A 26005-nucleotide genomic window follows, 5' to 3' on the forward strand; every position below is an offset into this window, starting at 1 on the left:
TTTTCTAGGCACGTGGTACGTTTTAGGAACAAGACAGTACTGGTGAGGCCTGGTCAAGTTATTAGACTCATCCGATAGCAGCTGAGAACAGCCACAGCTGTAAGTTGTCTGTTCAAGCAAAAGCTTGATGAAATATCCCCAAACGTAATAAAAAAGTGAACGAGTCATCAATTATGTTAGGCCTGATGTCTGATTCCAGCTCAGAAATATCCTCTAGTGGCGGGAAGTTATCAATTGGAAGACATTCCAGAATGTTTGAAATTAAACTTTCATGGTGCGAAGAAATTTGCAACTCCTTTAGGTGGTCAGCCTTGTCATCCCCTACGTTTTCATTGTCCGACAGTTTGAACAGTTTCTTTATCCAGAGGTTTTTTAGTCCTGAGATGAACTGATGCACATTTGGGTTTGTGTTGCAGCCCAGCATTTGTCGTATATAGCTCCGAAAACGTTCTCAAGTGTGTCTTGCTGCAGGCGTCGTGTAAGTAAGAACTTAAAGTCATGGCTGCTTGAAAACTCATCTCAGAGCATGAGGACACTTTTTATAGTAACTTGCCACCCAATGATGGCTTATGGCTGCCTCCTACTTTGGAACTGCCATGCTGAAATCCATCCGAGTTACTGGTGGAGAAAATCAAGTATTTCAGATTCTTCCTTCAGAATGGCATGATGCAACTTCTGCCCTGTCTTCTTGAATTTTTTAGCTATTTAGACAATCAAAAAGTATGCACATGCTATCACAGAAATATGCTGTAGCCATGGCTGCCTCAGGAAGTTCTTTGGCATAAACAAGGGATATGATTGCAAGAAAGAGTGAGGCACTCGGGACCTGTGGGGCACAATTTTCTTCCATGTTACAGAAAGGTTCTTGAAAAAATGTGTCTCTCAGTAAGTTTCGGAGCCAATTGCAAGCTCATCTCATGGATAGAAAAATAAAGTTCAACAATAGAAGACCACTCAATGACCTCATTTCCAATGCAAAGTTTGTGGGCTTAAAGATTGCTCTTGGTTGTTTTGGGAAAGTGCGGAATATCAAAGACAAAGTAAACGTGTTCGTTGTGAACTTAAAAAAATGGCTCATCACCACACACACCAAGCTTACGTTTGACGCCCCCTAACCACAGACCACAGCCTTTACTGTAAAGCCAACAATCTTAAAGGGGCGATGCACTGATATTTGTATTTTGTGCAAATACCGCTTAGAACGAATCCCTGACGTTAATGATCTGTGCAATACCCGTTCGTTTTCACCACACGCAATCAAAGTCGCAGAAAAAAATAAAGAAAAACGAGCAGAGTTCACCCGCTACACTCGCAGCCAGAACAAGCAGCCTTGTGATCTGGAGCCGATTATATGCCGCCAATGTTGATCATAGCAATGCGCTGGGGTTGGCAAGGCACAGGACACGCGCTGAGTTCCAGACATTGTTATGGTTCGGCTGTTGTCGTCATTGCGGCGATTGGACACAGGACACTACCCGAAAACGTCTCGAGCTATCGATTATCACGAGCCCAAATCGAGTGTCCACGCCATGCTCGGGTCCAATATATGAGCCGCATTCAAATATCGTCACTGGGCGGTACTGCTACCGCCCAGCTACGTCATCAGGTTTTTCGAAGGAGAGATTGAATGAAAACACTCGGTTTTGTCCTCGAAATTAAAGCGCAACAAAGGAGTTTCTTGGTTAGTGGCATTGCGTGCGAGTATCTTGAGTCCCACTAGTGCCAGTAAGCTCGTGTAAAGTGAAAAAAATTCCAATTGAATATCGTTGCACAGCCCCTTTAAGCTCCCGAATGAGAGAAATGAGGAGACTGCGTTAAACAGAAGACGTTGTTGGAGTGTGCACAACAGTGTATGCAAGGGGCTAAACGCACCTCTTGGAAATTTCAGAAGGCATAACAACCAAGGCTCTATCTGCAATGTTAGAGGTTCGTTAAACACCGTCATCTGTAAACCCATGGACAATGTCGTGTGCAGGGTCGTAAGTTAAATTCTTTTTTTAAAACAATCTCATCGAAAATCAACATGCACACACGTTCAAGTGCAGCCAGACAGCCCGGCAGGAACAACAGCGCGAGAAGCTCGAACCTATCGGCTTTACGAATTCACGCCGAGCATGCGAGCACTCGGGCGGTCATGCGTCACCTTGATTGATGCAAAGTCGACCGAACATGATGCAGCAGAAAGCACATATGGACGGCAAGCAGGGCACAGACGAACGACGGAGGGACGAGCAGAGGCCATGCAGAATGATGCAGAGGCGACGGCGTGCAGGCAGGCAGGCCATGGCAGGCGCCATTTATCACGTGGTATTTGTGACGTATTTGATTTAAACTATTTAGTCGTTTTAAGTATTTTAAACAATTTTAAACCATTGCCATTTAAAAATAAACACTTTTCACAGAAAGAGTTTTAATTAATTTTAACCAAATTGCAGAAAAGCACCACGTAGCGGAGGGTATGAAACGCACTATCTGAGCCGCGAATCGGCTCCTGTGTCCTCTCTTTACGTTTACTATATTACTCTATGTCGTCTGCATCTGTTGGCTCTTGTTTCTCCACGCCACGTTGTATGCTACATTTAATTAGTCGCGGCTTAATGAGACCATTCGTGTTTCGTTAGTTTTAAAGTATAATAACGGAATCTTTTGCGTGAATATTTTTTATTCGAGTATATTAAAAACGTTTTCTGCACGAAGTGTGTTTCTGTCTGCATTTATAACGGCCGTTCGGTTCCTGCCGTTTCCGTAAGCGTTCGTGTCCTTCACATTCCTTTATCAATAGTAGATTCGTTCCAAGTCTCTCGATTTTCGCATTTCGACGACAGGTTCGCGGTATCAGGATGATTTTGCGTCGAGAGTCACTGGCGGCGGCGCGCGGTAGGTAGCGGTCACCTCGAAACCGAAGGCCTGACGATAGCGTTTTGGCCAAGACAGTTATCGACCGTAACTTTGGCGTCAAGCTGAAGCGTTTATTCTGATTATCAAGAAAGACCTGCGTGGAACTACGTACCAAGCCAATGCCGATTCTCGGCGTTTTTTCCAGGCCCGTTTGTGGGCGTCCACAGATACCAGCGGACAAAGCATGCAGTATTATGCTCAGCTACGGGGCATGCGAGGGCCAATGTACTAAATCCCAGACCTCTGCAGTGTATCGGAGTCGCCAGTATGCCTCCAAAAGCAACTAAAGGCGGGGGCTATCAAGAGTGCAATACCGTTTCGTGTCTGTGAGGAAGAATATTAACACTGTGGATCCCCACAGCATCAAAAAGAAACAATTTACGTGAGCCAATATTTCAACACTTACCACAGGGAGCCAAACCCACGCGAGCAGGTGCCTAAAACGCTTTCAGAATATCATCAGCAAGCGAATTCCTACCCTTGGTTATGATCTCGATTCTGCGCCCACCGCGGGTACGTTATTATCATTAGAATGCAATTAAATGCAAAGGTGCAAGCGAGCTGGACAAGAATGATGAAAATAATCCCTGGAGAAGGGGAACAAGAGGGACAAAGGACAAACACAAATCTCCAAACACAGCTAGGTGACTGGTGCGCGACCGAAAAAATCCGCCTGGTCCGGGTATCGAACCCGGGACCTCTCCATTACAGGTGGAGCGCTCTACCAATTGAGCTAACCAGGGGTTAGACATCAGTAGAGCAAACGGGTTTCATCAGCCGCCACCAGTCCAACACCAACAAGGGTGAAGCTTGCAATTCAAGGTTATAATTAGAATGCAATTAAATGCAAAGGTGCAAGCGAGCTGGACAAGAATGATGAAAATAATCCCTGGAGAAGGGGAACAAGAGGGACAAAGGACGTCTTTTCGGTCGCGCACCAGTCACCTAGCTGTGTTTGGAGATTTGTGTTTGTCCTTTGTCCCTCTTGTTCCCCTTCTCCAGGGATTATTTTCATCATTCTTGTCCAGCTCGCTTGCACCTTTGCATTTAATTGCATTCTAATGATAACCTTGAATTGCAAGCTTCACCCTTGTTGGTGTTGGACTGGTGGCGGCTGATGAAACCCGTTTGCTCTACTGATGTCTAACCCCTGGTTAGCTCAATTGGTAGAGCGCTCCACCTGTAATGGAGAGGTCCCGGGTTCGATACCCGGACCAGGCGGATTTTTTCGGTCGCGCACCAGTCACCTAGCTGTGTTTGGAGATTTGTGTTTGTCCTTTGTCCCTCTTGTTCCCCTTCTCCAGGGATTATTTTCATCATTCTTGTCCAGCTCGCTTGCACCTTTGCATTTAATTGCATTCTAATTATAACCTTCAATTGCAAGCTTCACCCTTGTTGGTGTTGGACTGGTGGCGGCTGATGAAACCCGTTTGCTCTACTGATGTCTAACCCCTGGTTAGCTCAATTGGTAGAGCGCTCCACCTGTAATGGAGAGGTCCCGGGTTCGATACCCGGACCAGGCGGATTTTTTCGGTCGCGCACCAGTCACCTAGCTGTGTTTGGAGATTTGTGTTTGTCCTTTGTCCCTCTTGTTCCCCTTCTCCAGGGATTATTTTCATCAACGTTATTATCACAAATGAGAGGAATTGCAACCTCCGTATCGGCGTTGTTAAACATCTCATACATTTGAGCAAGGGCTGCGAAATAAGGCACCGGGAGCAGAGACGGACGAGAAGTGTTGTCTGCTATCGCCGTCTGCTCTTGTTGTCTGCTTCTGCACGGACGCTGAACTGACTCCGGAGCCGGTGCAAGAGTTTGAGGAACTGCGTCTGAACTCGTTCTAAACTGGCGTGAATCGAACGCGCCAGTGCAGCGGCAGTGCAACTTCCGGTTGAATCGAATGCACCAGTTCCTGCACTGCTGAACTTGTTCAGCCAGTTCAGGCGAATCGCACAGACGTATTGTATGAGTTGAGGGACATCTCCAAACGTCATCTTATTTGGCCGGAAGTCCGAAAATCGTTTCATGGGTCCTTTAAATAATAGGGCTAAGAGCGAGTTAGTCGTGGCTGGCTTGACTGGCAGAAGGCTCGACAGGCTCGAGACAGGCACCAGACCGGAACGCACGTGCAGTCCGGGCCCGGCACGAGGGTGGCTTCTTTGTCTACCGTCACCAGGCACGCTCACTTGGGGCGCATCAAAGGTAATAGAAAGGAAAGGGGACAGAGTATACCATGCGCTCACACTGTCTCTTCTTTTTTTGCGTCGCAAAGTTTCTTGTCTGTGTCTTTTTCACAAAATTTATTACTCTAACCCTTGTCTAAAAGAAAAGTTTCTTCTTCCTCCCCTGCATATCTCAGCTCGCCTTGGCCATCAATGCAAAGTAGGATTTCATCAGTGTCGTACCAACGCCTACATTGGCTGGTTCACACCCAGAACGTCTTCCGAGTGCAACGACCTTCCTCCATCTTTACTGTCCATATCATCACCTGATTCGTTCGAAATTACGTTAACCAATCATCTTCGTTAATACTAATCTTGACTGCTCATGGTTGAAATCGCGCACAGAGACAAGGACAAACGAGGAAGGATTTTTAACCATGTTCCACGTTTACCAACTCGCCGAGCTTACTACTTGACTGCTCATGTTTTTACATCGTTTGTATTCGCTTTTGTTTTTACTGAACTTTGTACTGTACATTGCCCTTCCATTTGTAATGAACTAGGGGCCCCTTAGGGTACTGAAATGAATAAAATAAATAAAATGTTAAATATTATTAACCGAAATCTACGCTGTGCTTCCAAAGAGCTAGAAGAAACTGCTTACTGCTGCTTGGTACCGACGCTTGAATATGCGTGTGTTCTGTGGGACCCGCACCAAGCGTACCTTGTCACTAACATAGCAAAAATGCAAAACCGTGCTGCAAGGATTGCATCGGGGACGTACAATAAAACATCCAGATTGACAAAAATTAAACGTCGGATCGGTTGGGAACTATTGGATTTAAGGAGAAAGAAATTTTTTTCTACAGTTTTTATTTTCTGTTTTTAGTAACTGAACTAGAATTGATAAATATAAATATCTTGAATTACCAAACAATGTTTTAACCCCAATAGATCATTGTAATAAGACCAAAGAAATATTTTTCCGAACTGATCATAAAAAAATACTTACTTTTCCCTCGTACAATAACGAATTGGAATTCATTGCCTGCATTTCACTAAAGATGAGGTAAAATGTTTTTTTTTTCAGCATCCTAAATTTTAACTTCAAAAGTTTGTGTTTTATTTAACAGTATTTACTGTATTTTGCCATTATATTTATGTTCGTAATTATGTGTTTATTTTGTTTCCCTGCTCTAATGCTTCGGTGCTGCAGGCTGTTTCTGTAAATAAATACAAATTGCGTCAATGTAGGCCTCCCAAAAATGCCACCATCAGAAACATATGTCGTTTAACCATAAAATGCTTCTCAGAAAGGTCTTATTTCGTTTTTATTTTGAGCATATGGAAAGTTCTGACATCGTTATCAAGATATATATAGACAAACAACCAAACACTGGATGTAATCTGCCATGCCTAAAAAAGAAAAAAAAAAACCCAGAAAACACAGGCACATTTTTACTGTTTGCCTGAGGTTCCGTTTATGGTCTTTTGTAGTGAGAACAGTTTTTCCTTCTTTATACGTTTTTTGAACATATACTAAACTAGTTAGCCATGGCGATATTTTGTAAAGCTCGAATTGATTCTGTTATTCTTTTGCTGGGAATGAAAGCAATTAATCATCTAAATGCCCAAAAACCCATTAAAAGTCCCACAGTTCATTGGTTCACATGACAATTATCTGAACGAGGAAAGGGAGCAAGAACACACATTTATATGCACTGGTGTTTTCAGCATATACAATATTTTATGTTACCTCTAAGGCAGGGGTGGCCAGGCTGGCCTGGCCTAAGAGCCGCAAACGAAACCACGGAACTTCCAAGAGCCGCGGGGGGCGGGGGCGGGGGTAAACTAACTTAACTTTTGCTCAGAGTCTGACTGTACGTATGGGGGCACAAGGCTGTATGACTATACGTATGGGGGCACACGGCTGTATGACTGTACGTATGGGGGCACAAGGCTGTATGACTGTACGTATGGGGGCACAAGGCTGTATGACTGTACGTATGGAAACACAAGGCTGTCAAGCTGCAAGGTGCAGTGTGCTTTGCTCTGAAATCCCTTTTCTTCTTCCTGGGGAAACGCGGAAAGGGGCAAAGGGGGGGGGGGGGGGGGTTGCTTTACGAGGGATCCGCGAGCCGCACTTGAACCAGCAAAGAGCCGCATGCGGCTCGCGAGCCGCGGTTGGCCACCCCTGCTCTAAGGTGTATGAAATGCTCTGTCTTTAAAGGGACACTGAACTCCAAAAATATTTTGAAGTGCCTGGATCGCACACGTATGACACAAAATTAAGTTTTCGCGAAAAACTGCTTTAGGTCAATAAATACACTGCGAAATAAATCATGAGATAGGAAAGAAACCGAAATTAACAGCTATACCGAGAAAATTTAATACAAAAACAAAAAAGGCTAGTTTCGTTTTCGTTCCAAAATTAAACGTGCCTCCTGGCGTAAATACTACGCTGAACACCGTTTTTGTTTTCCGGATGAAGAGGTGACCTGCGCTTATAACCGCCTAGCTTCCTCGTATTCGCGACTCCAGCCCGCCGCTCGCCCTCTCGCGGACGAACGGAGAACCAAAGGAGCGGGGACAGCGGTGGCGGCGGCGCGGAAACGGTGGCAGGGACTGTCGGCCTTGATGCGTGAAGCCGTTTTAACGAACAAAAGTGAGCTGGTTAAAATAGGAATTCCTGTGCTCTGCCTTGCAACAGCGTTGCACGAAGGACCGGGATGTCTCATTTCATTAGGGACGTTTTGTATATCGCATACGCTGCGGATTTCTGGTCTTGTACATGGCCGCCAGCTCAATCTGCTCAACGTGATGGCAAACACTCCCGCTAATAATGTCTATAGTACGGTCTACGAAAAATCTTGCTTTCAGGTAATTACGAAGGAAATAAAGAAATGCTCGAAGCATTATAAGCGCGTCTGCGTTAGCCAGCCGTTCATGACGAGAGCTCGGAACAAGCAGTTTTGGCGAAAGGGCCACAACGCTGCAAACAACACGGTACGAAAATGTACGGTATATTAAAATAAATCCATTTTGATACACCAATAAATAAAACCCATAAACATGCCGATTATGTTAATAGGCAGTTTTAGCATAGCGTTACCGCAGGCTACCGGCACGGCAAGCTTCTGGCGCGCGCTAAAAACTGTGCTTCAAAGGCGCAGCGCGAGCTGCCCATTGGAATGCTACACCGTACGGTAGCCTGCGATAACAAACTTTCTATCAATAACCATAGAGCAGTGTGATCACGTGTTGCAATACACTAAAACCGAGACGGTGAGCAGCAAATTGCGAGCCTGTGACACGAAGACAGCGATACTGTGAACGTTGCTCTTCCGAAGCTCGACGGTCACAGTGCGCGGGTCACTATTTAGAGCGCTAATGGCCAGGCAAAGCGCAAACATGATATCGTCATCATCTTCGCCACCTGGGTGGCTCCGAGGCAAGAGCGTCGGCCTACGGATCCCCATGTGGCGGGTATGAATCTCGGCCGATGTGCCCGCAATCTGACGGAGGCTTATTGCGGAGAAGACGCCGTGTAACCGAGCTTTTGGTTGCACGTCAAAAGATCCCCAGCCCAGGTGGTCGAAATTAATCCTCAGTCCTCCGCTGGGGCGTGCCAGATGCCCGCCGTTGGTTTGGCACGTAAAACCCCCAAATTTGACTTTTGTCATCATCGGCAAAAATATTCTGCCACAAACAGTGACGTGGCCGGTGTCTAAACCTCGCTCGCCCACCACAAAGCTTCGCAAGTGAAGGCTGATGCAACTTTTAAATATCAGCATGATCGTTTTTCTAGCGTGCATCGACATCTGCGTAACCTGTAATATGATACCTCCCTAACTGCTTCGCATTTGTACACAAATAAATCGTTTTTAGCGCGCAGACCAGCGTCAGCGAGCAGGCGTGCGGGAAATCCTGGAGAATCTATTCCCGTCTCTTCCGCCACATTGGAACTACCGCCCCGCCACCTATAGTGTGATGCATTTGCGAATGAGCAGAAATAATCTGTGTCGCTCAGTGAAGCCAGCACACTAGACAGACTCTGCAACTGGTATACCGGCACGCATCTCCGACCCTCACTATAACCGCCATTTTTGAAAACGGGTGGCGCCACCTATACTGGATTGAAACCGCGAATAGGTAACGCCGAACCCTTATTCTCTGACCAGATGTAGCGGTTCGAACCACATGCCAAAGTTTCAAAACTAACCTGTATCTTATTGAAAACTTTTAGGTACTTATCTGAAATTTTCAATTGTAAAATTGCTTCCGACGGAGCTCTGGAATACATTAAACTGAATGGAGCCAGTAACCAAAAACTGGCCCCATTTTCCCATTGAAAGTTTCTGAAAATCACTGATAACCTTTTAATAAGATAACGGTTAGTTATGAAATATTGGCATCTGGTTCGGATTTCTAGAGCTAGATTAGGGCGGACAGTACGCATTCAGCCATGCATTTTGGTGGTAAAAAAGAAAACAACTAACACTAAAATATTTTTGGGGACACGCTCTTCTTACGATCCATCGTCGTGTATCGGCTATTGTGGGGGTTCCCGTACTGATAGTTTAGGTCGAGAGAAGTTCTTCCTGAAGTCAAATATGGCGACGTACTGTAAGACCCTTTCGAACCCTTCGCACAGCGTCTTCGGTAAAGTCCGTTCTCTTACCTGGATGGTAAGAAAACGGACTTTATGTTCTGCATTGTTGTGTAGTCAGTGACGTCATCCTCCATAGCGTCCGGCTTGAAAGGCGCGTCCGTTGGTAGCAGATGCCGTCGATTCCGCTGAAGAATTTCGTTGTCCTCGGTTAAAACCTGGGATGCGTCTGGGCGATAACCTTTGCTTTCTTGGACCAAGACTTCTTGACTCGGACAACTTTGTCTTCTTCAAGTGGCTGAAGTGGGCCTTTCGAAGGATCGGTCTGTAGTACGTGCGCTTGCACCTTTGATTCCGGATGGCTACTGAAGTCACGAAGGGCCGATCTTAGCCGTCTTTCTTGCAGTAGTTCTCCTGGTTACCGTCCATCTTCTAAAATAGGTGAACTGTAGCCGAGCAGACCCAGCCAAAAGTCTTCAAGTGCTTCCTTGGTCTTCCTTAAGATCCGCTTCACTCCTTGGACTCCCTGTTAAAGAAAGGAGTAGAACCGGTCCGTACAGTTTGCGTCCATTTTATCTACAAGAACAACTCGATCGCCGGTGCGCCGGCTCGCGAGCCCGCGCTGTAGCCGGGCTCTCCTCTTCTTCTAATATTCAACATCCTCCCCCCGGCAGCGTTGCGGATGGTGTTCCCGCCTCGAGGAGATAGAGGCGCTGAACAGGGCGGCGCAGTTGCGAGCCGTTAGAAAGGCGTAGCGCGCATGCTCGAGTTACGCCGTCCCTGCCCGGGAACGTAGTCGTCACCCGACCAAGTTTCCATAGCAGAGGAGGTGTGTTGTCGTCCTCTACGATGACCACGTCGCCGATCTGTAGTCGAGGCGGTGATGTTGTGGTGCTGATGTGGGCGGAGCGTAACTGCAGCAGATATTCTTTTCTCCACCGCTTCCAAAGGTGTTCCAACGTCCGCTTCCACACTTGAGCACGGCGGCGAAGGTCCACAGGTGTCGAGCTCAGCGATGTAGGCTCTACTTCCAACGGTAGACTGATAGCGCGTTTTCCTAGGAGGAAGTGCGAAGGTGTCAATGCCTGAAGATCGTCGGGTTCGGAACTTAGATAAGTCAGTGGGCGGGAATTTAAAACGGCTTCAACTTCAAGGAGCACGGTGGTCAGTTCCTCGTATGACAGACTGTTGCGACCCAGACATCGTTTCAAGCAGTCCTTTACAGAGCGGATGACGCGCTCCCACCATCCTCCCCACCAAGGGGCTCGCTCCACGTTGAAGCGCCATTGAATTCGGAGTCCGCTTGTGTAGTCTTGTACTTCAGGAGAGGAGGCGAGGTTGAGGAGTTTCGCGGACTGGTGGAATGTTCGAGCGTTGTCCGAGTAGACTATAGATGGCAGACCTCTGCGAGAGACAAAACGACGAAAGGCGAACAAAAAGGCTTGAGACGTCGTGCGCGAAGTAAGTTCGAGGTGTATGGCTCGGGTGACCGCGCAAGAAAAAAAGTGAAAGCCGTTTACAACTCCCTGTAATGCCGAATTGGAGCGCAGCTCTTGAGGGGGAGGAGGGAAGGGTACTGAGGGCCACGTGTTCTCGGGGGGGGGGGGGGTCACGTGACCCCCCCGAGGGCACGTGACCTTGGTGGGGTCACGTGGGGGAGTCACGTGCCCCCTTACGAGGTCACGTGACCTCGAGAGGGGTCACGTGACCTCGAGGTATCACGTGACTCCCCAGGGTCACGTGACGAAAATTTCCCCGCTAGGTGTAGCGGGGAAATTTTTTCCACTAGATTTAGCGGAGAAATTTTTTCCGCTATAGCACGGAAATTTTCCCGCTAGATTTAGCGGGGAAATTTTTTCCGCTAGATTTAGCGGTGAAATGTTTCCGCTAGATTTAGCGGGGAAATTTTTCCGCTAGATTTAGTGGGGAAATTTTTTCCGCTAGATTTAGCGGGGAAATTTTTCCGCTAGATTTAGCGGAGAAATTTTTTCCGCTATATTTAGCACGGGAATTTTCCCGCTAGATTGAGCGGGGAAATTTTTTCCGCTAGATTTAGCGGTGAAATATTTCCGCTAGATTTAGCGGCGAAATTTTTTCCCGCTAGATTTAGCGGGGAAATTTTTTCCGCTAGATTTAGCGGGGAAATGTTTTCCGCTAGATTCAGCGGGGAAATTTTTCCGCTAGATTTAGCGGGGAAATGTTTTCCGCTAGATTTAGCGGGGAAATTTTCCCGCTATATTTAGCGGGGAAATTTTTTGCGCTAGATTTAGCGGGGAAAGTTTTCCGCTAGATTCAGCGGGGAAATTTTTCCGCTAGATTTAGCGGGGAAATTTTTTCCGCTAGATTTAGCGGGGAAAATTTTACGCAAGATTTAGCGGGGAAATTTTCCCGCTTGATTTGGCGGGGAAATTTATCCATAATCCACCGCGCAGTTACGCCGACGGCGACGGCGACGGCGACGGCGATGCCGCTCAAGCCGGAAACGGGCGCCTAAGAGCTGCGCTCTAAAACTGCGATGTAGGCCTTCGTATCGACCGCGGTGTTACGAACATATAGGGGTCCGCAGACATCGATGCCGACGACATTAAACGGACCTGTTTCTGTGATTCGCTCACGCGGGAGAGGAGCCATGGGTGCAGTTTCTGGTACGAGCCTCCGGCGCTTGCATGGTAAGCAGGTGTGCAAGACCCTTTTGACGGTCTGCCGTCCCCTCGGTACCCAAAATCTTTCCCGTACCTCAGTCACACTCTAAGAAAAAGTGAGCACCCCCCCTAGTCATCGTGCGTTTTGACGGCTGTAACTACCCCACAGGCTTACCTAACGACCCACTGGGCTCGAGCCATTGAGAGTTAGCACCCTGTTGGAAGGTGACAAGCATGGGGTAGTCACGTTTTATAAACTCTTGAATTGAACATTCAAGTGCATGCAGTCGTTTAATAGTAAAAGTCACTTCAAAAATCTCAAAAAGTACTTAAAACTTGTTTTCTTTGTGCGTTGGTTATTATTTATTTAAATTAAAACCGCTCGAAACAAGCGTGTGGCTCATTTCGCCTAAACTGGCAGAAAACAAACAAGTACAGGCAACATTGGTACGCACCTACTAAAACCCGAGGCAGATAAAAAGTATCGCGGTTGTCCTTTTTGGTTCCGTCGCGGGTTTTACGATGTACAACAGTAAACAACAGCTGGCAGCTGGCGTCGTGCTCGAGGAATTTAACCAAATCTCTAGAAAAGCACAGAAAGCTACGCACAGGCGTGAGTTGACTTGAATGTTCGTCGGACGAGATACTCTTGTCGTCTTTTATTGTGCGGTTCAGTAAAGAGTGTGCTCTCAATAAAGGTGTGATCGGTCAGTTCTGCGTGCAGTTCAGTTGCAACTGGCCTCCTAGGTTCCGCCGAACTTGCGCGCCTGTCGTACCTAATTTTTTTGCTTTCAAGTGCAGTGAAGTATGAAGCATTGCACACCACGACTCAGGCCGGACGGGACGAACCTAAACAGATATCTGCGATCATGTTCGTGCATTTCACTATTTCTCTGTCTCGGGATACATGATTCGCATGTCTCGGGATACATGATTTCATCGAGCATTCTCGATAAAAAAAAAAAGCTCAAACAAGTATGTGTCATCCAAGGCGGAGTACTTCGAAAGGGACTAGGATTTCAGGCCTTCCAGCACGCGTTCCTTTATCTATATAAAAGATTCCAAGTAAATTTCCAAAAATAAGGCATTGACAAACATATACGTGCTATTTGTTTTTAGATTTTTCTTTTTTTTAGAAAAAGTATTGCTGGAGACGACAGCAGGTGCAGCGCAGAGAACTATGTTCTCGACGTTCTTTGATGCTCCACAGCTCATTCACACTGGAAGCGGATCCGCATTCGCAAAGCGGTTGTGAGCGCGGTTGTATAAAGACCCAGTCCAATTGCACGCGCACTTGATGTCATGGAGTGCGCGTGCAATCGTACTGGATATTTATACAACCGCGTTCGCAACCGCTTTGCAAACGCGGATCCGCTTCCAGTGTGAATGAGCGGTAAGGCCGGTTCAGACACTTGCGTTTGAATGAGTTTGACAGCTTTGCGTCGAGAACCGAAAGCGACTCACCGGCACGACTGTGCTTCGTATGAAGCGTGGAATCCAATTCAAGGAATCATATTCGCACGCGATGTAAGCAGCAGGGATGCCCTGGTTTCTCGCTGCCGCAACGCAGTCAGACGCAGTCAAACGCTACTGTCTGAACCAGGCTTTACATAATTTAGCATACGTATTTCGCGTTCGTTGCAGGTGAAGGCACGGGCCCGAAAGCGGCAATTCTGCACTGTCCTCTTCGCGCGGGCGCGAGCGCGAGCGCATAGAACGCATATTTGAAAGACACACGCTTGAGCAGAAACAATTGTAGCGAAAAGAAGAAAACTGAAACAACGCTTCGGGGAGGACCGGCGGACGGGCTTCGCTAGAATCACCTGCGCGCGCTCAGTGTACTCAACATTTACTCAACCGCCGCTGAAGTCATTCGGATATGTAAAAAGAGAAAAGCGTGTTCAGAAAGTTGTGATTGCAGAAATTGTTTTCAATAATTAATACAATTAATTAAACAGGCTTCTGTATACTTAAAGTGTAGGCTAGCGAGAAAACGAAACTGATCAAAACGTGACGTGTAGCAACTATTCAAATTTATTCATAACCTGCAGTTCACTTTTGCAATGGATTACATTAGAGATACGAGCGCTTTCCTAAGGGCAGTAGAGGAAAATAATATATACGCGTAAAACTTGCACAGTCTTTTCGTATTTATGCAAAATATGACAGTGGTCACCATCCTAATCGGTCACAGAAAATACAGCAGTATATAAGGTGGCGGTGTCGACTAGACGTGTGTATAGGAATGTAGAGTGTCAATGTCTCATGTAGTACCTTGTGCTGTGTGTGAACGCGTTCCTGTGTAGAATGCTATGGTGTCTGTATGTCGAGTATGTGTGAAGTGTGTAGTAGAATATGTACATACGTGAATATCTGGCGAAGCGCTGAACACGAAGACTGTTGGTTTCGTTTTTTTCTAATTTGAGCCCTGTCCGTTAGGTGGCGCGTGGCGCCGCCCAATTCAAGGAGTCGCGCGTTTATGTGTCTACTTATTTGAGTGAAAAACATGGAGGCGTTCCATGGCTCTACGGAGCTGACGGGGCAGCCCCAAAGGGTTCGGTTCTCAGCCTCTCGTCCCAGTGGGATCAGTCTCATAGCCAGTTGAATGGGTGTTCCGTGCGGTGAATAGCGCGAAGTGCGTGCACAAACGCGTTGAGGATTACCAGGGACTTGGAAGTGGATAACGAATGCTAACAGGTAAGCAGGAGCATTGAACGATCGGAACCGACGCCGCTTAAATCGGTGATGCTTCGCCTCGCCGCTGTCAACCGAAACCGCCGGATCACTTGCGGCAAGCACAGCAAGGAGACGCTCTGTTCAATAAAGATATCATTCCATTTGTCGCTATACGATTCCTTTCTTGAATGTTTTCTGGTCGCGAAGTAAATGCAGCCGGCCGCGCGAAAGCAGTCGCGGACAACCCCCTCAAATGCCCCCCCCCCCCCCCCCCCCCCTTCCTTTCACATCGTCGCCTGTACTCGTAATACGTGCGGTGTCCGTGGTTGGAGGCGCGTTTTGGAGTGCTTCAGTGCGCACGGAGAGCCGCGAACGGGCGCACGCACTTGAGAATCGTATTTTAGCAAAAAGCAGTCCAGCTCGCTAGGCCTTACTCGTACTGCTCCACTGTCGCTTGCCAGCCGCCATGTTGCTTTTGGGGGTGCTCACTTTGGCAACCTGTTGATTGCGTGCCGTGTGATTACCCGTGGGGTTGTCAGTATAACGAAGGTGGGGTAGCGATATCTGTGACGGCTTCTGACTACCCCGAAGCTAGTACCCCACGACAACCCTTTTGTTGAGAGTGCAGGGTATCTTGTATTCCACCATGAAGCAGTCGGTTGTGTGCGTCCAACACTAATAGATGTGTAAATCTGTGCTTGGGCGGTAACAAATAAGGGTGCTTCAAATCTTGTGATGCACTCAGCTCCTATAGGCGGCCTTCAACACGCATTGTACCTTGTGGTCCGATGAACGGAAGTAGACGACGGATGCCTGAGCTGGAAGGCAGGGGTCGATTCTCTTGTAGCGCTGCGACTTCAAATGGAAAGGCTTCGATTTGGACGACGCGAATCCAGTAAGTCTCAGCAGATATCAGTTCTGTCGAAGTTAAGGGTCCCGAGACAGAAATACGACTGGGCGACGCATTGTTCATGAAGCGCCGAATCCACGCAGTGAGACGGATGACGCGAGATAGCGATCCGTAATTAGACAACTCGAGTAACGGGCTCGTGTTGTTTGACGTCGTGACCGGAGCGATCGTGCTCGACGATGCTACCGTCTCTGGAAGAATGGTGAGTTGGTTGCGAGTTTCTTTGACGGGCCTATCTGTCGACGACTGGGTTAACCAGAGGGGTCCATTTCACCATTTCTGACTTTTGAGTAGAAAGGTAGCTGATACCCCTCGTGTGAGTAGATCTGCGGGGTTATCGTGACTCGGGCAGTGGGACCAAGGGAATCCTTCGGTGAGACGCTGGATTTCGGTCACGCGGTTGCGGACGAACTGTTGCCATCTTGCTGCGTCACCGGCGATCCAGCATAAAGCAATCTCGGAGTCCGTCCAAAATTGGTCTTGCAGGTGGGCAATTCTTGTTGTCTTTTTTACGTAGTCGAAGAGGCGAGCTCCTAACAAGCAAGCTAACAATTCCAAGCGGGGTAGCGTCACTGGTTTAAGGTGCAACCCCACCCTTGGTTAGTGTGATTCTGAACCAACAGATGGCGGTGGGATCGCCTTCCAAGCCTGTTCATCAATCCGAGAAATCGTGTGTGGTGGCGCTTCAATACAGTGGGGTATTTTTCTATATACTGAATTTGACATCCCTGGTCCCTTGCTTGTTTTTCTCTGCACGAGCTTTCTTTGGAACGGGCACAGCTGCGCCAGTTCTCGTGCAAGGGGTCCAGTTGCCTACGCTCCGAGCTCACGCCTCTAGCAAATGTGGGCAGAAGAAAACGCGAAAATCGTCCTGAGCCAAATGGCAAGACACATGCACAACCAAACCACCGACGCGTTGAAACATATAAAAATGCCTGTGCGCCGTTACCGGAGATTTCAGAGGCCAATTACACATATTTCAATATGATCAGATTTATGTTGACACGAACGAAGGTAACAAGAGGAAGAATAGTGAACTGAAAAATAAAGGCTTAATCGGCAAACTTGTGCCAAACAAAAAAAAAAAAAAAAAAAAAAAGAAGTAAGGAAAGAGCGTTGAGGTAGCAGAAAAGCAGGCGGCGATTCGGCAGCGTGACAGAGAGTGAGAGTGACTCGACGAGGTCGCCGGCAGCTGCTTATCTACAGTGCGTCACCATCTCGAAAGTTCGGCAAAGAAGGTTCGAGCGTCACGTGCTCGGGGCGAGGATGAACTGGCACTTTCGAGAACAAGAAAACAGGGCGAAAGTTACGCCTGCAGCCCTAAACTCGTCAAACACAAAGTTGGAGCCGAAAGTTCGTGGAGCGCGCTGATTGGACGTTGGCGACAGAAACGCCAAGTCATCGTCGTGATAGTCCAATCGGTGCGCTCCGTGAACTTCGGCCCGAACTTTGTGTTTAACGAGTTTAGGGCCCCTGGTGAAATGAACGCAAATCTTCTAAAGTCCGTGACTGAGCGTTGCCATCTCGGCTCGGCGGGCGGCAATATGACGGGCCGGCGCTTTTGTCGTGCATGTGTTTGGCTCTTTGTGGATTTCCAGGAAAACGAGCTGACGGAATAGACTTGGGTGTCCAAAATTCTAGCCTAAGGAATTAACCACAATAAAAAAAAACTATTTTTTTTATTGTGATTTTTGGAAGCTATTTTTGGGTGGTTCGGTGCCTCATTTAGGTAGCTGGGTGTTCATTCTGACCAAAACCATGAGACTGGAAAACACAAAAAAATGACACTCAGGTTTAGATGTTGAGTTTGGTAAACCCAAAGTAGGGCTGGTACGGAAGCCATAATAAAAAAAAATGCCGAGGTTAAAAATTAACTCAGCAATAGATGATAATAATTAATTATCATTAATTCGTTATTATAAAAATTAACGAATTCAGTGATAAATGCAATGACTGGCCAGGCATAGATTTTTGGTTTGTGGATACCTTTTCCACAGTTTAAGCATAGCTCAGGATGTTATAAAAAAAAATTAGAGCGTCTGTTTTTTTTACCGCAAGAATAAACTAGGCATCGCCGAACGCTCATTTTCCTCCCGAAGGCAGCGCTAGAGGTCACAACCAGTTGTCAAAGTTCAGCCCGATCCGATACTCTATTCTAAATTTGAGTTATTTTCTGAAACGTTCGATGGGAAAATGGCGGCCGACGGAGCTTTCGAATACTTGCGGCTCTATGGCACCAGAAACCGAAAACGGGCAAAAATGGGCTTCATTTTCCCATTGAAATTTTCATAGAATCACTTATAACTTTTGAATAAGGTGTCCGTTCGGGATGAAACTTTAGCATCTGGTTGTAATCTAGCGCTACTTTTTATCGGAAAATGAGCGTTAAACGAGGCGTAGTTTATTTCTGAGGTAAAAAAAAAAAACTGTATTTTTTTTTTGTGGCATCCTGTACCAGTGTTAATTTGGTGATTTGGTGATTTATGCGCGCAAGTAGTGGTGTGCAAAAATGAAAAAAGAAGCAAACGGGTACAGTTTGACATTGTATAAAATATAGTGTAAGCACTCACATGGTACTTAAGAATGAAACAGCGCTACATTTTGCACTTGCGTTGAGGTGTATCGAAAGTTAAGGGTGCATCAAAGTCTAAAGCTTGTACACATATACTGCTCAGGCCATTATGTTTGAAAGCTCATAGTACTTCATTACCCTCACATTTGGTGTAAGTCCTCTCCTCATTGCTTACAAGAAAAAGAAGGAAACATTCTAAGCTTGGGTTCCCCTACAAAAATATGTATGGACGTCCTATGTCCATACTTTTGCCGTTCTATTACCTCTTTGTCCATCCTATGGATTCCTGTAGACAGTTCTTAGACCGTCTATGTACCATTGGTTTGCCACAGAATGGACACAAAAACGCTATAGAGATCTTAGCGAAAGAAAAAGTTTTTCATTCCTTCCTATTTCCGTTCTATGGTCCCGGTGAGTCTATGGTCATCCTATTGCCTCTCTATGGTGTGAGCTATATATTGGTGCATTAGCAAAGTGATGCCGGGTAGACGTTTTCTTTAGGCGTAGCGAGGTGTCCGAGTTAAAGAGTTGTTAATTAAGTTCCGGGTATCAATATGTTACATTGATGTCTAGAGGCATATCCAACCTCAGGGTATACTCATTGTGGAGATGGAAGTGTTTAGTATGTGCCGGAATAATGTTTTTACTTTCTCGGTGGGAGGTATATGTGGGTCGCTGCGGCCCCCGTAGATATTCGCGACTTTCACAACCCATAGGGGGCGCACTGGTGCCTATCAAAATTGCAGTCATCTGGATGATCGTCGTTAAAAAGCGGTATACTAGACTGGGTTTGCGCGCGACGCGTAAGTAATTGTAGTTTTGCTATATACGCGCAGTATCAGAGACTTACTTTATGTTTTTTTTTCACGTCAGGAAAGAGTAGGCAAGCCATTTTATTATTATGCCAATCATCCAGGAGCTAGGGAGTGTGATTCTCACACCGCGGTACCACCATCGCTTAAAGTGGCTTCTCTATGGACCCCGTAGGGACTCCGTGCAGACCCTGTATGGCTTATCTGCAGACTCCATAAGGAGCCCGTGTAGACCCTGTATGGCTTCCCTGTGGACTCTGTATGGCTTCCCTGTGAACCCTTTACGTACTCCCTATAGACCTTGTATGGCTTCTCTGCAGACTCCATAAGGAGTTAAACATTTCGACAAAAACCCCGAGACTGAGACAAAAAGGGGACGGACAAACACAAAGTCTTTTGAGACTTTGTGTTTGTCCGTCCCCTTTTTGTCCCAGTCTCGGGGTTTTTGTCGAAATGTTTAACCACCACCAGCTCGTTTGCGCCCTTACCTTTTGTCCATAAGGAGCCCGTGTAGACCCTGTATGGCTTCCCTGTGGACCCTGTATGGCTTCCCTGTGAACCCCTTACGTACTCCCTATAGACCTTGTATGGCTTCTTTGCAGACCCCTAAGGACCCTACACTCTTTAAAATGACTTTTACAGAGCACGTTTTTGCGTAAAAACAAATGGGGAAAAGCTCTTTTTGTAGAACCCTTTATTGGAGATCAGTACAAAATGACATGAGCGTGATGTTTGCCTACACTTTTAGCTTACAGGGTTTTGCGGCACAATTAATAATTTTGTTTTACAGCCATGCCTCACCGGCGACTTCAGGTAGCGCGTCCCGACTTGGGTGCGTCCTAACTTCGGTGGCAATTCGCGGCGTGTCCGCCTGGGAGACGGGGGTTGGCATCTCTGAAACCCCTCTTCTACCGTATATGTTTCGGCGCCAAAGTGGCCGATCAAAGCCGAAGCAGAACAGTCACATGCTGTCGAATATCGATAGTCCCAAACCAACACACGCGGTCGTGCAGTTATCCGAGTGGCCGCTGCGGGTGGAATGGTGGCGTTGCGATCGCAATTAGTTTGGTTTTTGAGTACAGATCGGTGCCGCTTTTTCAGAGCAAGCTCTTTAGCAGTTTCCCAACTGACTTGCTCTAGAAACGTTGGTCGGTGCGGACCCCATAGCAGACCCCCTGCAGACTGAGTGGCTTCTCTGCGGACCCTGTAGGGACTCCCTGTAGACCTTGTATGGCTTTTCTGCAGACCCCATGAGGACCCTGTGTAGACCTTGTATGGCTTCCTTGTGGACTCCCTAGGGACTCCTTGTAGACTTCGTATGGGTTTTCTGCAGGCACCCTGTAGACACCGTAAAGACCCTGTGTAGACGCCCTATAGAGTCCCTATGGACTCTATATGGCGCCTTGCCATAGAGAGGGTATAGGATGACCACACATCATCCATAGAATAGGACGTCCATAGAACGTCCGTTGGCCAATATTCTATAGGGCAGCCATAGGACGACTTCATGGAGGCAACAGAGGTCGTGGTCCGCCTATAGATGCCTTTTGTCCTCCCTATGGACGCTGGTCTATAGAACGTCCTAGAAGTGTCCATACATATTTTTGTAAGGGTTGATAGAAAAACTCCACCTGCTGACAGCTACCAATCATCTGCATGCCGACGGTCGCGTGCTTAGAACGAGTTTTTTCCCACGTGATTTCATACAATCACAATTGTTCTTGACAAACAACAATGTTTACTCAGGCAAGCGGGCATATGTGAAGCTTATAATATTTTGTATTGATTGTGGCACACGTGGCAAGTTGCATAGGCTTTTTTTACAATCCACCAAATAGAATGCTCCTGGGTTACCTTGGCCTCTAATGAATGTAGCACACAAAAGAACACGAACTGAATTGCAGTGGGAAACGAAAATAAATGATGATAAACAAGCGTGTAGTCACGCGAAAACTGAGGGTATTGCACATATACAGAAGATAAGCTTTGTTTCGCTAAATACATTACCAGTAAAGTATTTGGTTTTACCCTGCGAGCGAAGCGGAACATACAAGTGCGAGCATACTGCCCTGAACTATACTTCCAGTGAACAAACGCACCATCCAAAGCGTCGAGTTCGTTTATATAGCTCTTGGTACGCTCAAACCTTTAAAAACACAATTATAATCAATTCTATTATTTTAATTATTTTTATTAAGTGCACCTATGTGTTTTTTTTTGTCTGTGGCGTTCACGTGCCATTTTCTTAGATATATAATATTTTTCCAGAAGTCCGACACCTATAGTCTGGTTCATCATAAGTAAAAGCCCAATAATCAAAGATGTAGACAAAAAAAAACAAAAAAACAAAGAACGCGAACAAGCGAACACACATTAAAAATGCAATGTAACGGCACATTCAAAACTAGTCGTTAGTTTTTTAGAGAGCAGCAGTTTCGTAGGGCGACATTGTTACCCGTTTAAGGTTATAAAACGTGCAGTACAACTGTTAGCTCGGGGTCTTTAACGTGCATTACGCAGTATATGTGGTACACGATCGCACGACGGTAGGATGCAGATGGGCGACTGAACCCAGGGTCCCTGCTAAAGCCCCTTGATAAAGGCGTTTTTTACAAGTACCGCCAACCATTGTTGGGGAAACGCGCAAGAGACGTGCTACGAGCGGGTGCTCAGCCGCCATTCGCTTTCAAGGGCCAGTCATTTTAGTGCTGCGCCGCTATTTGCTTACAAGGGCCACTTGAGACACGGGCCTCGTGCACTGGCACCTTTGAGGTTATTTGAAAGACCAACGCAAACACATCGAGGGGATTTAGTCCCTACACGTTCCGCCAACGTTGGGGTCCGAAGCGTGAGCTCCGTGCTTTCAACGGAGCTCGCGCTCGAGCATTTCTCCACGTGCTCTGATCTGCGGTTCCACACCACACTCGGCCAACGGTCCCCCGCCGCACTTGGTTTAGCTAGAGCCACTCTATAGACGCTTTGCAGCAACTGTGCATGGACGCCGCCATAACTGACCTTCAGTTTTTGTTTCCTCTTATTTCGTTTATTTCACTTCATCATTACCATAGCAGGCCAGGTTATTGCCATATCAGATTTAAGTGTGTCCTTTTCTAAAGCATCGGCCTTTGTAGAGGATCGTCAACTACCGTTTCAGTTGCTCGGCATCTCGGTAAGACAAGAGAAGGTCAGCAATGGCGGCTGTAATTTGGCACGTGTGTAAAGCGTCTATATGGCAGCGTAGCTGCCAGAGTAGCGACACGACGCAAAATTATCTAGATACACGACGTCAGAAGCGCCTATTGTTATCTCCATTTTGGGCCTGGGGGTTTCTATGGTAACCGTACTGCTAGCGACACCGGGCGGCAACCTTTATCTAGTTGATATCTCCATTCGTTAACTGAAAAGTGGTAAAAGACCTAAAAGACGCTTTGCATGGTGGTACGGCACGGGCCTCTGGAGGAGCGGTGCCTGTTCTTCTGTGAAATGAGACGATTTGCAGCGTGCACGGACAAGGCGAGTGGTTTTCCGCGCCGCCGGGATGGCGGCGGCTTCGTGGGACGAACGTACCGTCCTTGTACTTTCGGGCTTCGCTCCTATAAAACAAAATCCGATTACGCGGGCCACGACAGGACGATTGCCCACGACAGGACGACTGCTGCTCGACTGCCCCATAGTAAGAGAATGTATGCTTAGCTCCATACCTCTTCAAGACCCAATCATTCATTCAAGATGTGATTATCTCACCGACTGGCGGGGAGCGACGTCGACGACGGTATCACCCTCGTTTTTGGCGATGAACAGTCGACGGTGTTAAACCAAGAAGGACAGCACGGTGGTCTACAGAGGATTGTAACGCTATCAAAAGAGACGGACGCCGGATATGAGGTGTTCTTGCCGACAGGCCAAGTGATCGCCCTGAAGTTTACCGGCATGCAAAATGTCAATATTTTTATCTGGTGTAGCACGCATACCCGTGTTAAAGGGGCCATGAAATGATTCTTTAACTTCTTCTCCTGAGCTTTAATCTTCAACTCAAGAGAGAACAGTGAATCACGCGGTCGTGACATGCTAGCGCACCGGTGCGATGACCCCAAGCTTCCACCGTGCTTTTTAAGCACACCATAGAACTTGTCATTCGCAAGCGCGCTCATGTGCACTCATTGGCCACGAACGGGAATTCGAATATTCATTGACGAATTGATTGTTGACGAGCGCATACGCAATTTTCGTGTCAAATGCGTGAGCTGGGGTCGGCTGACGTCATTTTGGCTTTTGTAGGCATTGCAAAGAGGATATTTAGAATCATACACACTTGATGATAGCATCATAGCACACGGACATTAATGAGTATAAAACGGGCCCAGCTACAAAAAAATAAATATTGCACTCGTAAAAAATAATTGTCTGTAACTTGTTAATTACAAAGACGAACACACCTCTGAGCATATACATTTAATAGTGTGTGATGACGCATTCTTATAGAGCAGGTCATTTCATATACGTCATTTGAGCAAACGCCAGTTTGTCACTTAAAAAAACAAAACACTGCGATCAAATGCAAGCTATTGCTAAAAAAGCACGTTATATCAAAATCTTCAGAACTGTCAATTTGTAAAATCGTCGATTAGTACAAAAAGTTAAAGCTCGCAGGCGCTTCCTCGCTTAAAGTTGCTGTGATTATTCGGTGACCGAGGGCTGAGACAACTTCCCCTAAGCCCTACACACGACGTATACCTTTCGTTTCGATTTTCAGAAATTTCAACATTCAAAGGAAGCTAGAAAATGCGAAAATGTTATCCTAAAAGCTATATCGTAAGATCGTTGGTTAGTACAAAACGTAAAGATCGCAGGAGCTTCCTCGCTAAAAGTTTGTGATTACGCGGTTACCTGGGGCTGAAACAACTTCCCAAGGTCCAACATGCGACGCATACACTTCGCATTGATTCTCAGACATTCCAACGTTCAAACAAGGCTAAGAGTGAGCGAAAATTGCATGCAAAATGTCTTATCGATCCTCGAACACATCCAGGATTATGAGCACCGCTACGGCGATATGACTGATGCTGTCACACAGGTGCTAACATCCAGAGCGATCTTGCACAGAAAAGGTATAAAGTCACATTCTTACAGATCTTCACGTTATACCTGCGTCAGAGAGCACGAAGAAGTCCGAAATCATCGGCAAGCAGCGGCACATTACGACTACCGCGCACCGAACCAACTCGAATCCACCCGCTCTGGGCGCTGCCATCTTACCGGTGACATCACGGCTCTTGCGAGGTCACGTGACGAGTAGTCACTCGGTTGCTAAGGGGCCGAGCCAGCTCGGCTCGTTGCTATGGTACCGCGTGTGACCAATCACGGTGAGAGGCGGCACAGGGAAAAGCGTGGCGCTACTCTGGCAGCTACGCTGCCATATCGAGTGGCTCTAGGTTTAGCCTGTGAGCTAAACCAAATGAGCTATGCTTAGAGTATCGGTACAGTGTTCTAGAGGGGGTTGTAGTGGCAAGAGCGGCGGCCGCTTTGTGAAGATTTTGCGCGTAGACGACACCATGGCGCTGCTGTTCTGTGCCCTAGGAGTGCGCCCCCGTCAGCCCCATCATCAGCGCTGTTCGGCGCTTACTACTGTGGTTTGACTGGAGCTTTTCCCGGTGCGAAACAACTGCTAATGTAGTTCTGTAGCAAATTGTAGTTCTGCCTTTGGACTAATGCCTCTAGAGTGTGTGCTATCCTCTACTTGAAATATTCGCGTGTTTTGAGGGAGATTATTTAATTAATATCGACTCCTCCCCAGTACTGACGCATCGTTCGGCAACGCTATCACTTGGGCGGCAGGCTTAATAGCTGCGCAAGAAGTTCTACGGTGCTACATTTTGGAGAAGCGTACCGCGTCACTCTCGTCGTCTTCTTCGTTCATTGCACACGTGCCATCAATTCTCCTAGGGCACAGAACTCCAGCGCCACTCGCGGTATCTACGTCGACCGTCTTCACACGCTGCATTGTAAGCGGGCGCCGCTCTTGCCACTACACCCTCTAGAACACTGTAGTATCGGCACTTTTCCCCCAAAATTATTGTGGGTGCCGCCATCTTGGTGGTTAGTAACCAATCCAACGCAACTGCCGATCGTCATGATTCAAAAGTTGCGGTGTCAGGCAGCTCGCGTAATATTAGGGAGTTTTAGAATAGCGCACGCTAAAGCTTTGCGTGCGCAAAGAATAGCGTCGTCGCCACTGCGCATGCTCCGAACGCAATCCAGATTTTGCGCTTTGCGTGCGCAATTTTAGCGTGCGCTATTTCTCGGAAATAGAGTGCGTACGCAAAGATTCTTTGCGCTTCTCCAAGGAGGATTCGTGATGAGAAGTTGGCTAAAGCCAAGACGAGCAGAGTTGAAAAAAGATGGCGGCTTCCAGGATTATGTCAGCGGCTGCTTTGGCGACGTCGTGAGTGCGACGTCGGCGGCATCCTCGCGGCTGCGATTTTCAATACGGGACGGCATTGTACTCGGTTTGCCAACGATCACCGACAGCTTGATGCTTGTGACGCGCGAACATTTCTCGGCGAAGGTACGATGTGCGAAGGTCAGTACTCGAGACCTCTCTTGCCGAGGCGACGCAAGCGGACACGACCGGTCAACCGCTCGCGTCGCATTCTCACGTTTAAATAAATCTAAAATAATACTCTGGACCAGAAAAAAATTTTTTTTTCTTAAGTTACATCATTTC

Source organism: Ixodes scapularis, unplaced genomic scaffold (assembly GCF_016920785.2).
Source record: "Ixodes scapularis isolate PalLabHiFi unplaced genomic scaffold, ASM1692078v2 PGA_scaffold11__112_contigs__length_91849675, whole genome shotgun sequence".
NCBI lineage: Eukaryota > Metazoa > Arthropoda > Arachnida > Ixodida > Ixodidae > Ixodes > Ixodes scapularis.